This window comes from Mandrillus leucophaeus, unplaced genomic scaffold (assembly GCF_000951045.1).
Source record: "Mandrillus leucophaeus isolate KB7577 unplaced genomic scaffold, Mleu.le_1.0 Scaffold344, whole genome shotgun sequence".
NCBI lineage: Eukaryota > Metazoa > Chordata > Mammalia > Primates > Cercopithecidae > Mandrillus > Mandrillus leucophaeus.
In genome coordinates, this window is record NW_012103632.1 from 2,088,051 (window position 1) to 2,103,307 (window position 15,257).

The 15,257-nt window shown below is 36.0% G+C and overlaps 1 pseudogene; it reads left to right on the plus strand.

Annotated features, from left to right (window-relative positions):
* Nucleotides 1-13,890: 13,890 nt before the first annotated feature.
* LOC105545956 lies at nt 13,891-14,511 on the plus strand (annotated as a pseudogene).
* Nucleotides 14,512-15,257: the final 746 nt, after the last annotated feature.

Sequence of the window (15,257 nt, forward strand, 5' to 3'; positions counted from 1 at the left end):
GAAAAGAGACCATAAAACATGGAGAAATCAGAAGTCAGAATTCTAGGTTTCATGACCTCAGATAACAGAGATAAGGTAGACACAGAAAGCAAGAAAATTTGCTCAGCACAAGTGGTTGTGGTACGACCTGGGCAAATTAGAAACTCATTTTTTTTTTTTTTTTACTTTTCTAGCTCTAGTTCTTTATCTTTCTAATATGTGTCAATCTCATCACTCTTTATTCAAAATTTAAGAATATATTTCTGCAGTTTGACCTGTAACAAAATTATCTTAATAATATTGTTTTAAAGATACTGTTGATAAATTTTATCCCCACTTCAATAACATGTTGACCGTTCAACAGTAATTTTCTGAAGACATAAACCCATGGTCTATGGAAATTTCAGGCCTTGGGTGTGAATTAAATAAAATGGTGCATACTGTAGAGTGCTGTAGCCAAACTGTAATGGCTTAGTGGCCTTGGAGGAACCCAGTGGTTGCCCTAGATGGACCCAGTTCTCTCCATTTTTTTGCTTGTAGTTCTCAAGAATGACCGTAGAATGTGCCAGAATGTAACATCGTGAGATAGGGAAGAGAAGAGCTGAAACAGCTCACGTTCTGTTCCTCTCTTCCCTGGAAATGTGATGATTTCCAATGCTTTAGCCAGAGAGTAGTGGAAATCCTGAGGAATATAACCTGGGGTGGGACATCTTTCGGGGTTCCTCAGCTCAGTCCAGACTCCCTATAACATTCATGCTATAACCATTATGGTTCCATTACAGAAAACACAAAGGGTAAAATATTCAGAAAAGCTATTGTCATATCTGGTTTAAGTCTTTATTGTTTTCAGTTTCACGTGCCAGTGGCTGGTCTATTTCTTGCATGAAAGTGGGGAAAAGATTCTATCCTCAGTTATTTTTAAAAAACGACTGAGGTTTTTGCTAGTCTATTGTGTATTTTGCCTGTTAGAGGACATGGAGCTTCATAACAGGTCACTTTGTTTCCAAGGGCCTGCCCAAGTTTGTGTGCTGCTCATTTGAATTTCATCATTCTTGACTCAAAGAGAAGAGGGTATCGGTGGAAAATAATGTATCCTTTATTGTATGTTTACCACATGCTCTGCACTGCACTAGAAGTACTGTCTAAATGCATATTTGTATAGGTAAAGGCATACATACACTTTCTTGCCTCTCCTTTCTCTCTCTCATTCACAGACACACACATAGATTTTACTCTTTACCACAAATTAGTGCATAATTCAAAAGCATGGTGATTTGTCTAAAGTTGACTAAGAAGTAAACATAAAGCAAAGATTTGAACTCAAGTTCTTCTACAACACACTAGAAAAATTAGTATACAAATCACATGCTCTTAATCTACTACAAGGTGATTTTAATTTTAATAATCAGCTTTTATAATATGTTTATCAGTTCATATAATTTTCTTATTCTAGATTTGGTTCATCTGTATTTACATAGGTGCTATCATTACATTCTTCATTTAAAAAATAAATAAAATAGATCCATATGCATCTATTTGGAAAAAGTTAAGAAGGAAAAAAAGGGATTTATGGATAGAATCCAGCAAAACATTATCATGAAGCAATTAGAAAGGCAAAATGTCCAAGTGTCTGGGTCCACTAGAAAAAAAGAAAGAGTGGATTAGGAACCAACTCAGTGTGAAAATGTGAGCATGCTGGTCTAACTGGCAGGAAAGCCCATGTCTCTGTAGGTGATTCTTACAGCTTAAGAACACACACATATATTCCAAGTAATGCATCTTTTATCATACATTTACTCCCCCTTACAATTTCAATATTTTAAATTTATGAATTTCAGGAATTTTTCCTTAACATAAATCAACGTTTTGACTCGAAAAAATCTGTAAAATGTTTTTCTCACCACATTGAAGATGATTTCATTTTTAAGTAAATGACATGTCATCAATAAGGAGGACTGAGCTCACAAAGACAAGCCTCACTCCCAGTATAAAAACATATGTGTAACTGCTTTATTGCACAATTCATCAAATTGATTTTAATTTTTTTTCTGCAATCACTGCCTTCTATCATATTTTTCTAAATCTCCCTTTTCCTTCACCAAGTTGTGGGTAGCGTCCATTACTTTATGCTCATGTTCATATATAAGAAGACTATTCGGCCGGGCGCGGTGGCTCACGCCTGTAATCCCAGCACTTTAGGAGGCCGAGGCGGGCGGATCACAAGGTCAGGAGATCGAGACCACGGTGAAACCCCGTCTCTATTAAAAAATACAAAAAATTAGCCGGGCGCGGTGGCGGGCGCCTGTAATCCCAGCTACTCAGGAGGCTGAGGCAGGAGAATTGCTTGAACCTGGGAGGCAGAGGTTGCAGTGAGCCGAGATCATGCCACTGCATTCGAGCCTGGGCCACAGAGCGAGACTCCGTCTCAAATAAATAAATAAATAAATAAATAAATAAATAAATAAATAATAAAAAAAAGAAGACTATTCAAGTTTAAAATTCTACTCTATGTTCAATTAACATTAGTTATTCTTCTTCCCATCAACACCAGCCATGCTTCAGCAAGAAGGACTTGGGGAGGACAGGGAAAGTATGTTCTTTTGCTGAGATGACTCCTCCATCTGCTCCTTTTCTTCCTCTTTGTGTTTCCTCTCTGGCATATTCATGTGGGAAGGAGGAATAGATGTGAGAGGCAGGTACTTTTTACATACATATTTGTCCACTGTTGTAGACCCCTGTCTGCTGCCGTTTCTCCTTTAAGACAGGCTTGCTTTCATGTAAGACAGGGAACAGAAGCTGTTTATCAAGTGGATAACATGTGTAAATATTTCATCGATCCTGAAGGCTAAAAACCCTCTGCACAATTTCCTGATGTGAGAAATGTAATCCAGCATGGCCTCTTTAATTCCACAACTGTCTACACTGCATCTTTGTTCAGCAGTCAGCCTCCTTAGTGGTGGAGCGTAAGTTATTTCAAAGTAGACCTCCTTTACAGCATCCACTTGACCACTGAGAGATTTCCTCATCCTTAGCATTGTAAACAATTGTTTTGCTGGCTACTGCATGACTTTCTTGTATCTATACTGTTCTTTTCAATAATACTCTTTTCCAAGTTCGAATAGTAAGCCTAGAGGATAGGTAGTCAGTGTAGTGTATTAGCAGTGAAAGAAATGTTAGTCTACATAATTGTTCCAGTCCTTTTATAAAATACAGGATAATTATCATCTATTTGTTTCCAATTTTAAGTCCTAATAGCCAATTTTCATATAATAAAGATAATTCCATTTAACATGACATATAGAAACAATACAAAATAGCATTTTAAAGAAAAAAAGAAACTCACTGATGCTAGAAACCATGAGAAAAGAAAACACTAGAATTATATATAGATGTTAAACCCTTTTGGTTAATGGCAATATGACTGAAAACTTGCAGGCTAAGGTTTCACGTGCCACCTGGAGGAGAAGACATAGCATTCACTTTAGTAGAAGAAGGCAGCCAGAAGAAAGGCCTGCTTTACTCAAAGACTAGAAAACTGAAACCACTAGATTCCTATTTAAAGCATGATAGGAGAGTTAATCATTAGAAATAGAAACTTGGAGCCTGTACAACTCATGGTTGTGAGGCTTGGAATTGCATTTCTACTTGGTAGTAGGTTTTCAACACCAAAATTAAAGAATAGCCTACAGCATGTCCAGACTCACTTGCTACCTTAGAATCATGTAAACCAGGGCTGCAAGTTGTGAAGGAATGTTTCTGGAGTCAAAACATATGGAACTCTCTACAGAGGGAAACAACAACAATCAAAAAATACTGCCACTGAAAACACAGCTCAAAAATAAAAATCTCACTTAATAAAGAAATAAACTATCATGACAAAAGTCACTTGCGAAAAACAGGAGAACTAGCTCAAGTCAATAATCATTTGCTGAATTTCATACAATTTACAAATTAGAGTGGATACAATATATAATATAAAATTAATATAAAAAACAAAAAAGATATCTGAGATGAAGTGTATGTAATGGTTCTTGTATTGTTCAGAAAGTGATAAACATATGCCTAACTTTCATTTTATCATAGCTGAGTATGCACATTAGTAATTTAAAAGAGACAAGTAAAAATTGAAATATAATGTATTTAAAAAGTAAAATCACAAAGAAAACCTGATGTATTCAGAGGAAGGGAAGAGAGAAAAAAAATACAAACCAAAACGATACACAAAGAAAACAAAATAATATGAAAAAAGCCCAAATAAATCAGAAAGTATAATACATATGTGACTTCAACTTGCCTGTAAAAGAACAGTGTCACAGATTGGATTTATAAACATGCTGCATGATATTTATTAGATACATGCAGATAACCTAATGATATAGTGAATATGTGAGTAAAGGAATGGAAACAATGCTTTAAGACATCATGTTAACATAATATCTTATATGTATACAATTAATGCCAACATTATACCTTAGCAATATTAATATTTCATTAAAAATAAGAATATAAATGACTGTAACTGAGTGAAAAAAGGTATAGAGAATCAGAAAGAGGTAATTAAATCTTTATGCACCAAGTGAGGGGGAAAGCAAAGATGGTGAAATACAATGCTCCACTGATTGTCCCTCCTAAAAGGACATCAATTTAACAACTATGTACATGAAAAAGGACATTCATAAGAACCAAAAATCAGGTGACCACTCGCAGTACCTGGTTTTCACTTCATGTCACTGGAAGGCACACTGAAGAGATAGGAAAACAGTCTTGAATCATTGATACCCCCACCCATCAAGACATTGAACTCAGTTTTGCATTGTTATAGCAGAAAACAAAACCAGCTGATGCCCAACTGTGTATAAAGCATTTAAACCAACCCTAGATAGAAGGGAATTGCCAATCCCAGTGGTCCTAATGAGTTTCTGCAAGCCTAGCCACCGTGGGCTAAAGTGCTGTGGGGCCATAAGTAAACTTGAAAGATAATCTAGGCCACAAGAACTGCAACTCCTAGGAGAGTCCTAGGGCTGAAGTAGGCCCAGAGCCAGTAGACTGGGGAAACAAGTGACCTGATGAGACACCAGTCATGGTGGCTAAGGAGGGCTGGCATTATCCACCTCCCAAACCCAGGCTGCAGAGCTTACAGGTTCAAAAGGCTGCATAGCTTACAGGTCCTCCACTTGAGAGGAGAGAGGAGTGGGGAGACTTTCTCTTGCATCTTGGGTACCAGCTTGGCCACAGCAGGGTAGAGCACCAGTCAGAGTCTTGAGGCTCATTTTCTAGGCCTTAGCTCTGAAACATTTCTAGCCACACCCTACACCGGAGGGAAACTTGTTGCCTTGAAGGGAAGGACCTAGTTCTGATAGAACTTATCATTTTGTAAATGAAGAGCCCTTGGCCCCTGAATAACAATCAGCAAAACTCAAGTCCTATGTCAATGGCCTTAGATGAGACTCTCTCTGGCTTCAGGTGACACCCAGCACATTATCAGCTGTGACAGGGCAAGACTCTTTTAACTTGAGAAAAGTAGAGGGAAAAGTAAAGGGGACTTTGTCTTACATCTTAGATACCAACTTGGCCACAGGTGGGTAGAGCACCAAGCAGGCTCTTGGGGTCCCTGTTTCCCAGACTTGTCTCTTGGGTGGCACTTCTGGACCTGTGCTAGGCCAGAGGGAGAGTCCACTACCTAGAAGGGTGAGACCCAGGCTAGGAAGCATTCACCATAAACTGACTGAAGAGTCCTTTGACATTAAGGGAACATCAGCAGTAGTCTTGAAGTACTCCTGGCCTGGGGTGATAATGGCTATAGGGTGAGGCTCCTCTGCCTTTGGAAAGAGGAGGAAAGAGTGAAAGGACTACATTTTGTGGTTTAATTGCCAGCTGAGCCACAATACAATAAAACACCAGATAGACTTCTAAGGTTTTTGATTCTAGTCCCTGATTCCTAGATGGCACATACGGACCCACCCAAGATCTAGGGCAACTCATTGCCCTGAAGGGAAGAATACAGACCTAGATGACTTCGTCAGAGTCTGATTGCAGAGCTCCAGGGTCAGTAGTCCCTGGCAGTAGCCAGGAAGTAATTATGGCAGGCCTTGGGTGAGACCGAGTGCTGTGTTGGCTTCAGGTCTGACCCAGTGCAATCATAGTGCTGGTGGCAACAGGGGTGCTTGTGTCACTACACCCACCCCCCCACTTTAGGTAGCTCAGAACAGAGAGAGAAACTATATTTGAGAGAAAGAAGAGAAGAGATCAAGAGTCTCTGCCTTGTAATCCAAAGAATTTTCCTGGATCTTGCCTACACTATCAAGGTGTTATCTCTATGAGTCTGCAAGAACCACGGCATTACCAGGCTTGTGGTACCCCCTAAAGGATATACAGCTTAGATCATAACACCCAAGTTTTTCAAATTTCCAAAAAGACTTCCCAAGAAAGATGTCTGCAAATAAACCCAGACAGTAAAGACTATGATAAATACCTAACTCTTCAATGCCTAGACACCAAAGAACATCTACCACCATCAACACCATCCAGCAAAATATAACGTCACCAAATGAACTAAATAAGGCACCGAGGACCTATCCGGAAGGAAAAGAGACATGTGACTTTTCATACAGAATTCAAAAGAGCTGTTTTGAGGAAACTCAAATTCAAGATAACACAGATTCTCTCAGACAAATATAACAAAGATATTGAAATAATTTAAAATATTCAAGTAGAAACTTTGGGGTGGAATCTGCAATTGGAATACAGAAGAATGCATCAGAGTCTTTTAATAGAAGAGTTGATCAACTGGAAGAAAGAATTTGTGAGCTTAAAAACAGACTATTAGAAAATACACAGCCAGAAGAAACAAAAGGAAAAGGAATAAAACATAATAAGACATGCCTAGAGAATATAGAAAACAGTTGCACAAAGGCAGATCTAAGTAATTGGACTTAAAGAGGAGGAAGAGAAAGAAACAGAGGTAGAAAATGTATTCATAGGGATAATAAAAAATCTTTCTAAATCTAGAGAAAGATAGGAATATCCAAGTATAAGAAGGTTATAGAACACCAAGAGATTTAACCCAAAGAAGACTACCTCAAGGCAATTAATAATCAAACTTCCAAACATCAAAAATAAAGAAAGAATCCTAGAAGCAGCAAAAGAAAATAAACAAATAACATACAATGGCACTCTAATATGTCTGACAGCAGACTATTCAGCAGAAACATTACAGGTCGGAAGACAGTGACATGACATATATAAAGTGCTGAAGAAAATAAATGTTTACTCTAAAATAGTACATCCAGCAAAAGTATCCTTCAGATATAAAAGTCAAATAAAGACTTTCCCAGACAACAAAAGCTGAGAGATTTCATCAACACCAGACTGTCCTGCAGAAAATGCTAAAGAGAGTACTTCAAAGTATGCTAATGAGCAATAATAAATCGTCTGAAGGTACAAAACTCATTGACAATAGTAAATACACAGAAAAACACAGAATGTTATAGCACGGTAATTTGTGGTATGTAAACTCTCTTATCTTAAGTAGAATGACTAAATAATGAAACAATAAAAAATAATGACTACAGTAAATTTTCAAGACATATGCAATACAATTAGATATAAATAAAAACAACAAAAAGGTAAAAAGCTGATGGACAAAGTTAAGGTAGATTTTTTTATTAGTTTTCTTTTTGTTCATTTGTTGAATGTTTTTCTTTGTGCTTTTTTTTTTTTTTTTTGCTTGTTTTATTTTTGCTTATTTGTTGGCTCATTTGTTTAGGCAAACAATATTAAGTTGTTAAGTTGGTATCACTAAAATAATGGTTTATAAGATAGTGTTTTCAAACTTCATGGTAACCTCAAGCCAAAATCATTTTCTAAAATAATCTTCTCTAAAAGGAAGACAGGAAGGAAAGAAAGAAGGAAGAAAAGATAGCAAAACAAGTATAAAATAAGTAACAAAATGGCAGGAGTAAGTCCTTACTCATCAATGGCAACGTTGAATATAAATAGACTAAACTCTACAATCAAAAGACATAGACTAGCTGAATGAATGAAAAAGCAAAACCCAATGATCTGTTGCTTAGAAGAAACACGCTTCACCTATAAAGATAGTCAAAGAGTAAAAATAAAGGGATAGGAAAAGATATTCCATGCAAATAGGAACCAAAAAAGAGCAGGAGTAGCTATACTGATACCAGAAAAAGTAGATTTCAAGACAAAAATTGTAAGAAGAAAGATGTCAGTTCAGCAAGAGGACATAACAATTTGAAATATATATGCACCCACCACTACAGCAACCAGATTTATAAAGCAAATATTATTAGATAAAGAGAGAGACAGTCACCAAAGCAATAACAGTTGGAGACTTCAGCACCCGACTTTCAGCTTTGAACAGATCTTTCAGAAAGAAAATCAACAAAGAAACATCAGACTTAATCTGCATTATTGATCAAATGGACCTAACAGATGTTTGCAGAACACTTCTTTCAAAGATGCCAAATATACATTCTTCTCCTCAGCACATGGATCATTTTCAAGGATAGACCATATGTTAGGTAACAAAACAAGTCTGAAAACATTCCAAATTTTTTTTTATCTTTCAAGCGTCTTGTCTGAACACAGTAAACTAAAACTAGAAATCAATAAAAAGAAAAATTTTGGAAGCTATATAAACACATGAATATTAAACAACACATACTCTTAAATGACAAGTGAGTTAATGAAGAAATTCAGAAGGAAATTTAAAAATTACTTCAAACAAATGATAATGGAAACACAACATACCATAACCTATGGGATGCAGAGAAAGAAGTGCTAAAAGGGAATATTATAGCTATCAGTGCCTAGATCAAAAAAGAGAAACAAAAATTCAAATAAACAACCTAATGATGCATCTTAAAGTATTAGAAAAATCAGAGCATCTCAGACAAAAATTAGTAGAAGAAAAGAAATAACAAACATTATAGCAGAAATAAATAAAATCAAAATCTATAAAGCAATACAGAAAATCAGGGAAACAATAAGTTGTTTTTTTTTAAGTTAAAACAAGACTGAAAACCTTTAGCCAGACCAACTAAGAAAAAATGGAGAAGAGCCAAATAAATAAAATCAGAGATGAAAAAAAAGTCATTACAGCTGATACCAGAGAAATTCCAAGGGTCATTAATGTCTACTGTTAGCAACTATATGTCAATAAATTAGAAAATATAGAGGAAATGGACAAATTCATAGGCACATAAAACCTACCAAGACTGAGCCACAAAGAAATCCAGTAACTGAACAAACCAATGACAAGTAATGAGATTAAAACCATACAAAAATATCTTCATTAGAAAAAAAAAAAAAAAAAAAAAAAAAAAAAAAAAAACATCTGGGACCCGATTCTGAGATGCTAAGTTTTACCAAACATTTAAAGAAAAACTAATACCAATCCTTACCAATCCTACTCAAACTATTCTAAAAAATAGAGGAGGAGATAATACTTCCAAAATCATTCTATGAAGCCAGTATTACCCTGATACTAAAACCAGGCAAAGACACTTTAAAGAAACAAAACTACAAGCCAATATCTCTAATGAATATTCATGCAAAAATTCTCAACAAAATACCAGCAAACAAAATTCAACAATACATGTATTAAATATAATACATTCATCATAACCAAGTGGGATTTATCCCTGGGATGCAAGGATGGTTCAACATATGAAAACCAATCAATGTAATACATCATGTCAACAGAATGAAAAGGACAACAAGCATATGATAATTTTACTTAATGCTGAAAAAGCATCTGACAAAATTTAACATCCCTTTAGGATAAAAGCGTTAAAAAAAAACTGGGTATATAAGCAGCATATCTCCACAAAATAAAGGCCATATATGAATCACCCACAGCTAGCATCATACAGAGTGAGGAAACACTGGAAACCTTTGCTCTCTAAGATGTGGAACATGAAAACAATGCCACTTTTACCACTGTTATTTAACATAGTGCTGGAAGTCTTACCTAGAGCAATCAGACAAGAGAAAGATATAAAGGGCATCCAAAGTGAGAAAGAAGAAGTCAAGTTATCTTTGGTTGCTGATGATATTATGTTTCAAAAAACCTAAAAACTCAAGAAGAAAACTAGTAGAATTGACAATTGACAAAAAAATTCAGTAATGTTTTAGGTTACGAAATCAACGTACAAACATCAGTAACATTTCTATATGCCAACAATGAACAATATGAAAGCCAAATAAAAAAGTAATCCTATTTACAATAGCCAGACATATAATTAAATATCTGAAAATTAACCTAACCAAAGAAGTGAAAGATTCCTTTAATGAAAACTGTAAAACACTGATGAAAGAAATTGAATAGGACACCAAAAATAAGAAAGATATTCCTTGTTTGTAGATCATATGAATCAATATTGTTGAAATGTACATACTACCCAAAGTCATCTACAGATTCTATGCAATTCCTATCAAAATATCAATGACATTCTTCACAGAAATAAAAAAGTCCTGAAACTCATATGAAACCACGAAAGACCCATAATAGCTGAATCTATCCTAAGCAAAAATAACAAAACTGGAGGAATCATATTACCTGACTTTAAATTACTACAGAACTATTTTATTCAAAACAGCATAGTACTGGCACAAAAACAGACACATAGACCAATGGAACAGAATAGAGAACCCAGAAACAAATCCACATCCCAACAGTGAACTTATTTTTGACAAAGGTCCTAAGAAGATACATTGCAGAAAAAACTCTTTAATAAATGGTACTGGGAAAACATACTATCTATATGCAGAAAAAAATTAGACCTCTATCTCTCACCACATAAAAAAATTAAATAAAAATGGATTAAAGCCTTAAATTCAAGACCTCAAACTATTAAATTACTACAAGGAAGCACTGGGAAAACTCTCCAAGATATTGATCTAGAGAAAAATTTTCTGAGTAATATTTCACAGGAACAGGCAACCAAAGCAAAGATGGAGAAATGGGATCACATCAAGTTAAAAAGCTTCAAATAGCAAGGAAAACAATCAACAAATTGAAGAGACAATCCACAGAATGGGAGAAAATATTTGCAAAGTACTCATTTGACAAGGGAGTAATAATGATAATATAAAAGGAGCTTAAATAACTTTATAGAAAAAAATTATTATCTGATCCATAAATGGGGAAAAGATTTGAATAGACATTCAAAAGAAGACATAGAAATGGCAAAAAAAATACGGAAAGGTGCTCAACATCACTGTTCATCAGAAAAATGTAAATCAAAACCTACAATGAAATATCATCTCACCCCAGTTAAAATGGGACATACCCAAAAGACAGGCAATAACAAATGCTGGTGAGGATTTGGAGAAAAGAGAATCCTTGTATACTGCTGGTGGGAATGTAAATTAGCATAATCACTATGGAGAACAGTTTGGACTTTCCTCAAAAAACTAAAAATTGAGCTACCATGTGATCCAGCAATCCCACTGCTCCGTATATACCCAAAAGAAAGGAAATCAGTATATCAAAGAGATATCTGTACTCCCATGTTTGTTGCAGCACTGTTTATAATAGTCAAAACCTGTAAGCAACCTAAGTTGACAGATGAATGGATAAAGAAAAGTGGTACATATGCACAATGGAATACTATTCAGTCATAAGAAAGAATGAGATTCAGTCACTTGCAACAACATGGATGAAACTGGAGGTAGTGATTTTAAGTGGAACAAGCGAGGCATAAGATCATACATTCTCACTTATTTGTGGGATCTAAAAATCAAAATAATTGAAATTATGGACATAAAGAGTAAAATAATGATTTTCAGAAGCTGGGAAGGGCAGTAGGGGGCTATTGGGAAGATGGGGATGGTTAATGGGTACAATAAAATAGAAAAAATGAATAAGATCTAGCATTTGATAGCACAACATGGTTACCATAGTCAATAATAATTTAACTAGAAGGTATGATTGGATTGTTTGTAACACAAAGGGTAAATGTTTGAGGGGGATGGATACCCCATTTTCATGACATTATTATGTATTACATGCCTATATCAAAATATTTCATGTACCCCATAAATATACACATACTGTGTACCCACAAAAATTAAAAATAAAAAGTTTTAAAAAGAATATGCAGGGAACAATAGAGAGTCAAAGTATATATAGTACAAATTAATAAAATTGCTCATTGAAATAAACAAGTTTAGGTAGGGTCAGAGTAGAAGACCTCACACTTTCTAATAGTAATAATAACATTAATGTTGTCTTATGTTGGGAGCTTTCATCATAGGATTAATGAGATACTACCTGATCTGATATGGAGTTAGGGCAATATGAGTGCATATGGGCCTTGTTGACAATGTTGTTTTATTTCAGGATATTAAGGCAGCTAGTTATACAAATTTCGGTAAGTGAGTATCTTTTTCTCTTTATCTTCTCTCTTGAACTCTTTATTTCTCCAAATGACAATTCTTCAAACTACTTACCAGGAAGCATTACTGGGTGCCCCTGTCCTAGGGGTCCTATGGAACAGGCTGGCAAAGTAATAGGCTATATGTAGGCGTGGAATTGTTTCTTTGACCACTTCTCACCTGGTTTCCAACTCCATAAATTATTATAATCTTCCTTTGTAACAGGTAATCCCAGGATTCTGCTGTCTCGCTGGGATTAAACCTTTTTTTTTTTTTTTTTTTTTTTTGCCTAGGCTTTAGGTTCCTGACCACTGTATTCTGAGTTTTATTTTGGGAGAACAGTGAAGGAGGAGAGGAGGCCAGTTGTACTCTATATAAATTTGAAAATAAGTTTTTGTGGCAGGGCGCGGTGGCTCACGACTGTAATCCCAGCACTTTGGGAGGCCGAGACAGGCGGATCACGAGGTCAGGAATTCGAGACCAGCCTGGCCAACATGGTGAAACCCCGCCTCTACTAAAAATACAAAATTAGCCGGGCATGGCGGCACACGCCTGTAATCCCAGCTACTCAGGAGACTAAGGCAGGAGAATCACTTGAACCCTGGGGGCGGAGGTTGCAGTGAGCTGAGATCATGCCACTGCATTCCAGCCTGGGCAACAGAGCGAGACCCCGTCTGAGAAAGAAAAAAAAAAAAAAAAAGAAAGAAAGAAAGAAAATAAGTTCATGTTTTCCATTCTAGAACTCGCCAGCAAAATCAAAAACTCACAATTCTATGGAAGTAATTAGCAAGTTTTTTATGAGAGTTCTTCATGGCTAGCCCTTTCACTTGACACTCTTGTTTGAAAAATTAGCTACACTGTATCTATTTTTTATTCAATTTCTGCTTTTCAAAAAGATGTTGAAGTATTTTTTATAATGTAACTTCTTCCATTTTCCTTATCCAAGGATGCAGTTTAATTTTATTTTTGTTATAATTAATATACCCATAGTAGGTTATATAGTTTGGATATGTGTCCCTTCCCAAATCTCATGTTGAATTGTAATCCCCAGTGTTGGAAGTGGGCCTGGTAGGAGATGATTAGCTCATGGGGGTGGGTTTCTTATGAATGGTTTAGCATCATCATCCCCTTGGGACTGTCCTCCCCATTGTTTGTAAGTTCTTGCAAGATCTTGTTGTTTAAAAATGTGTGGCAGCTGACCCAAGCTAGGGGCCATGTTATTTCCTCTGCACCTGATGGCAGCCAGTGGAGCCAGAGCCTGACATCTCTACCACTTCCACCTTCTGCTCGGCAGGTCCCAATCCTCTTTCTGTTTCATTGCACTCAGATGGGCCAGCCCAGAGGTCTGTGTGGCCATGAGAAATTTCTTGCACTCCTATAATGAGCCTGGCATTGTGATGAAATACTTTCTCCCTGTCATTTGAGTGAATCTTCTCAACAACACTAGGAGATAATGATGATTGAGTTGAACAATTAAGAGTTCTGAAACCAAAGCTCTTGACATTAACAATGGCAGGAAAATCATCACTTTTTAAAGTAATTCTGTTTGGAGATGGTGGAGTTGGGAAGAGTTGTCTTATGAACAGATATGTAACTAGTAAGTTTGATACCCAGCTCTTCCATACAATAGGTGTGGAATTTTTAAGTAAAGATTTGGAAGTGGATGGATATTTTGGTACCATGTAGAATTGGGACACAGCAGGTCAGGAGCGATTCTGACGCCTGAGGATGCCATTTTACAGAGGTTGTGACTGCTGCCTGCTTACTTTTAGTGTTGATAATTCCAAAGCTTCCAGAACTTGAGTAACTGGAAGAAATAATTTATATATTTTGCTGATGTGGAAGAACCTAAAAGCTTTCCTTTTGTGATTTTGGGTAACAAAACTGACATAGCGAACAGCAGGTGTCTGCAGAAGAAGCCCAAGCCAGGTGTAGGGATGACAGCGACTATCCTTAATTTGAAACAAGTGCAAAAGATGCCACAAATGTGGCAGTAGCATTTGAAAAGGGACTTCAAAAAGTTCTTGCTACCAGGGATAGGTCAGATCACTTGATTCAGACAGTGATGATCTGATTTCATCGAAACCATTGGTCAATCTTCATCGAAAGCCCAAGCCTAGCTCATCTTAATGTTGATCGTTAAAGACATTGTTGATGCATCCTAAACAACTCACAGGTATACACAAAATCAACATGGGAATGGAGAAGAGAATTAGCATTTGCAGCAGTGTATCATCTATGAATAAAATTAAACTAATGTATATTTCTGCTTCAATAGTTGGTGGGAGAAGGAACACATCCACTCATGGAGGAGTCTATTTACTGAATAATGGCACTTTACATTTATAAATTGCAACAGTTGCTTAATAACATTAATTTAAATATGTAAGTCACATAGCTAATACATGAGATGGTAAAGACTTCAATTACAATTAAAACAAGAAACTTAACTATTCTAGAAATTATGCGTGAATTTTTTCCTGGGAAAATGGAGAACTGCTTTTTATATGTGTATCTTTTTATGCAATTATCACTGTATTCTTGGTTCAGGGAAATATATATTCAAAAGCAATAGTATTAGATATTAAATATTAAAATCTAATGTATTTGGAAAAAAAAGTGTGGCACCTCCTCTCTCTATCTTTTTCCTGCTTTCACTATGTGATGTACCTCCTCTCCCTTTACATTCTGCCATGAGTGTAAGCTTCCTGTGGTCTCCCCAGAAGCAGATGCCCCTATGTTTTCTGTACAGCCTGCAGAACTGTAAGCCAATTAAACTTATTTCCTTTATAAATTTCCAAGTCTTAATATTCTTTATAGCATTGCAAGAATGGTCTAATACAATAGGTATTATGTAAAATTCTAAGTTGATCAAT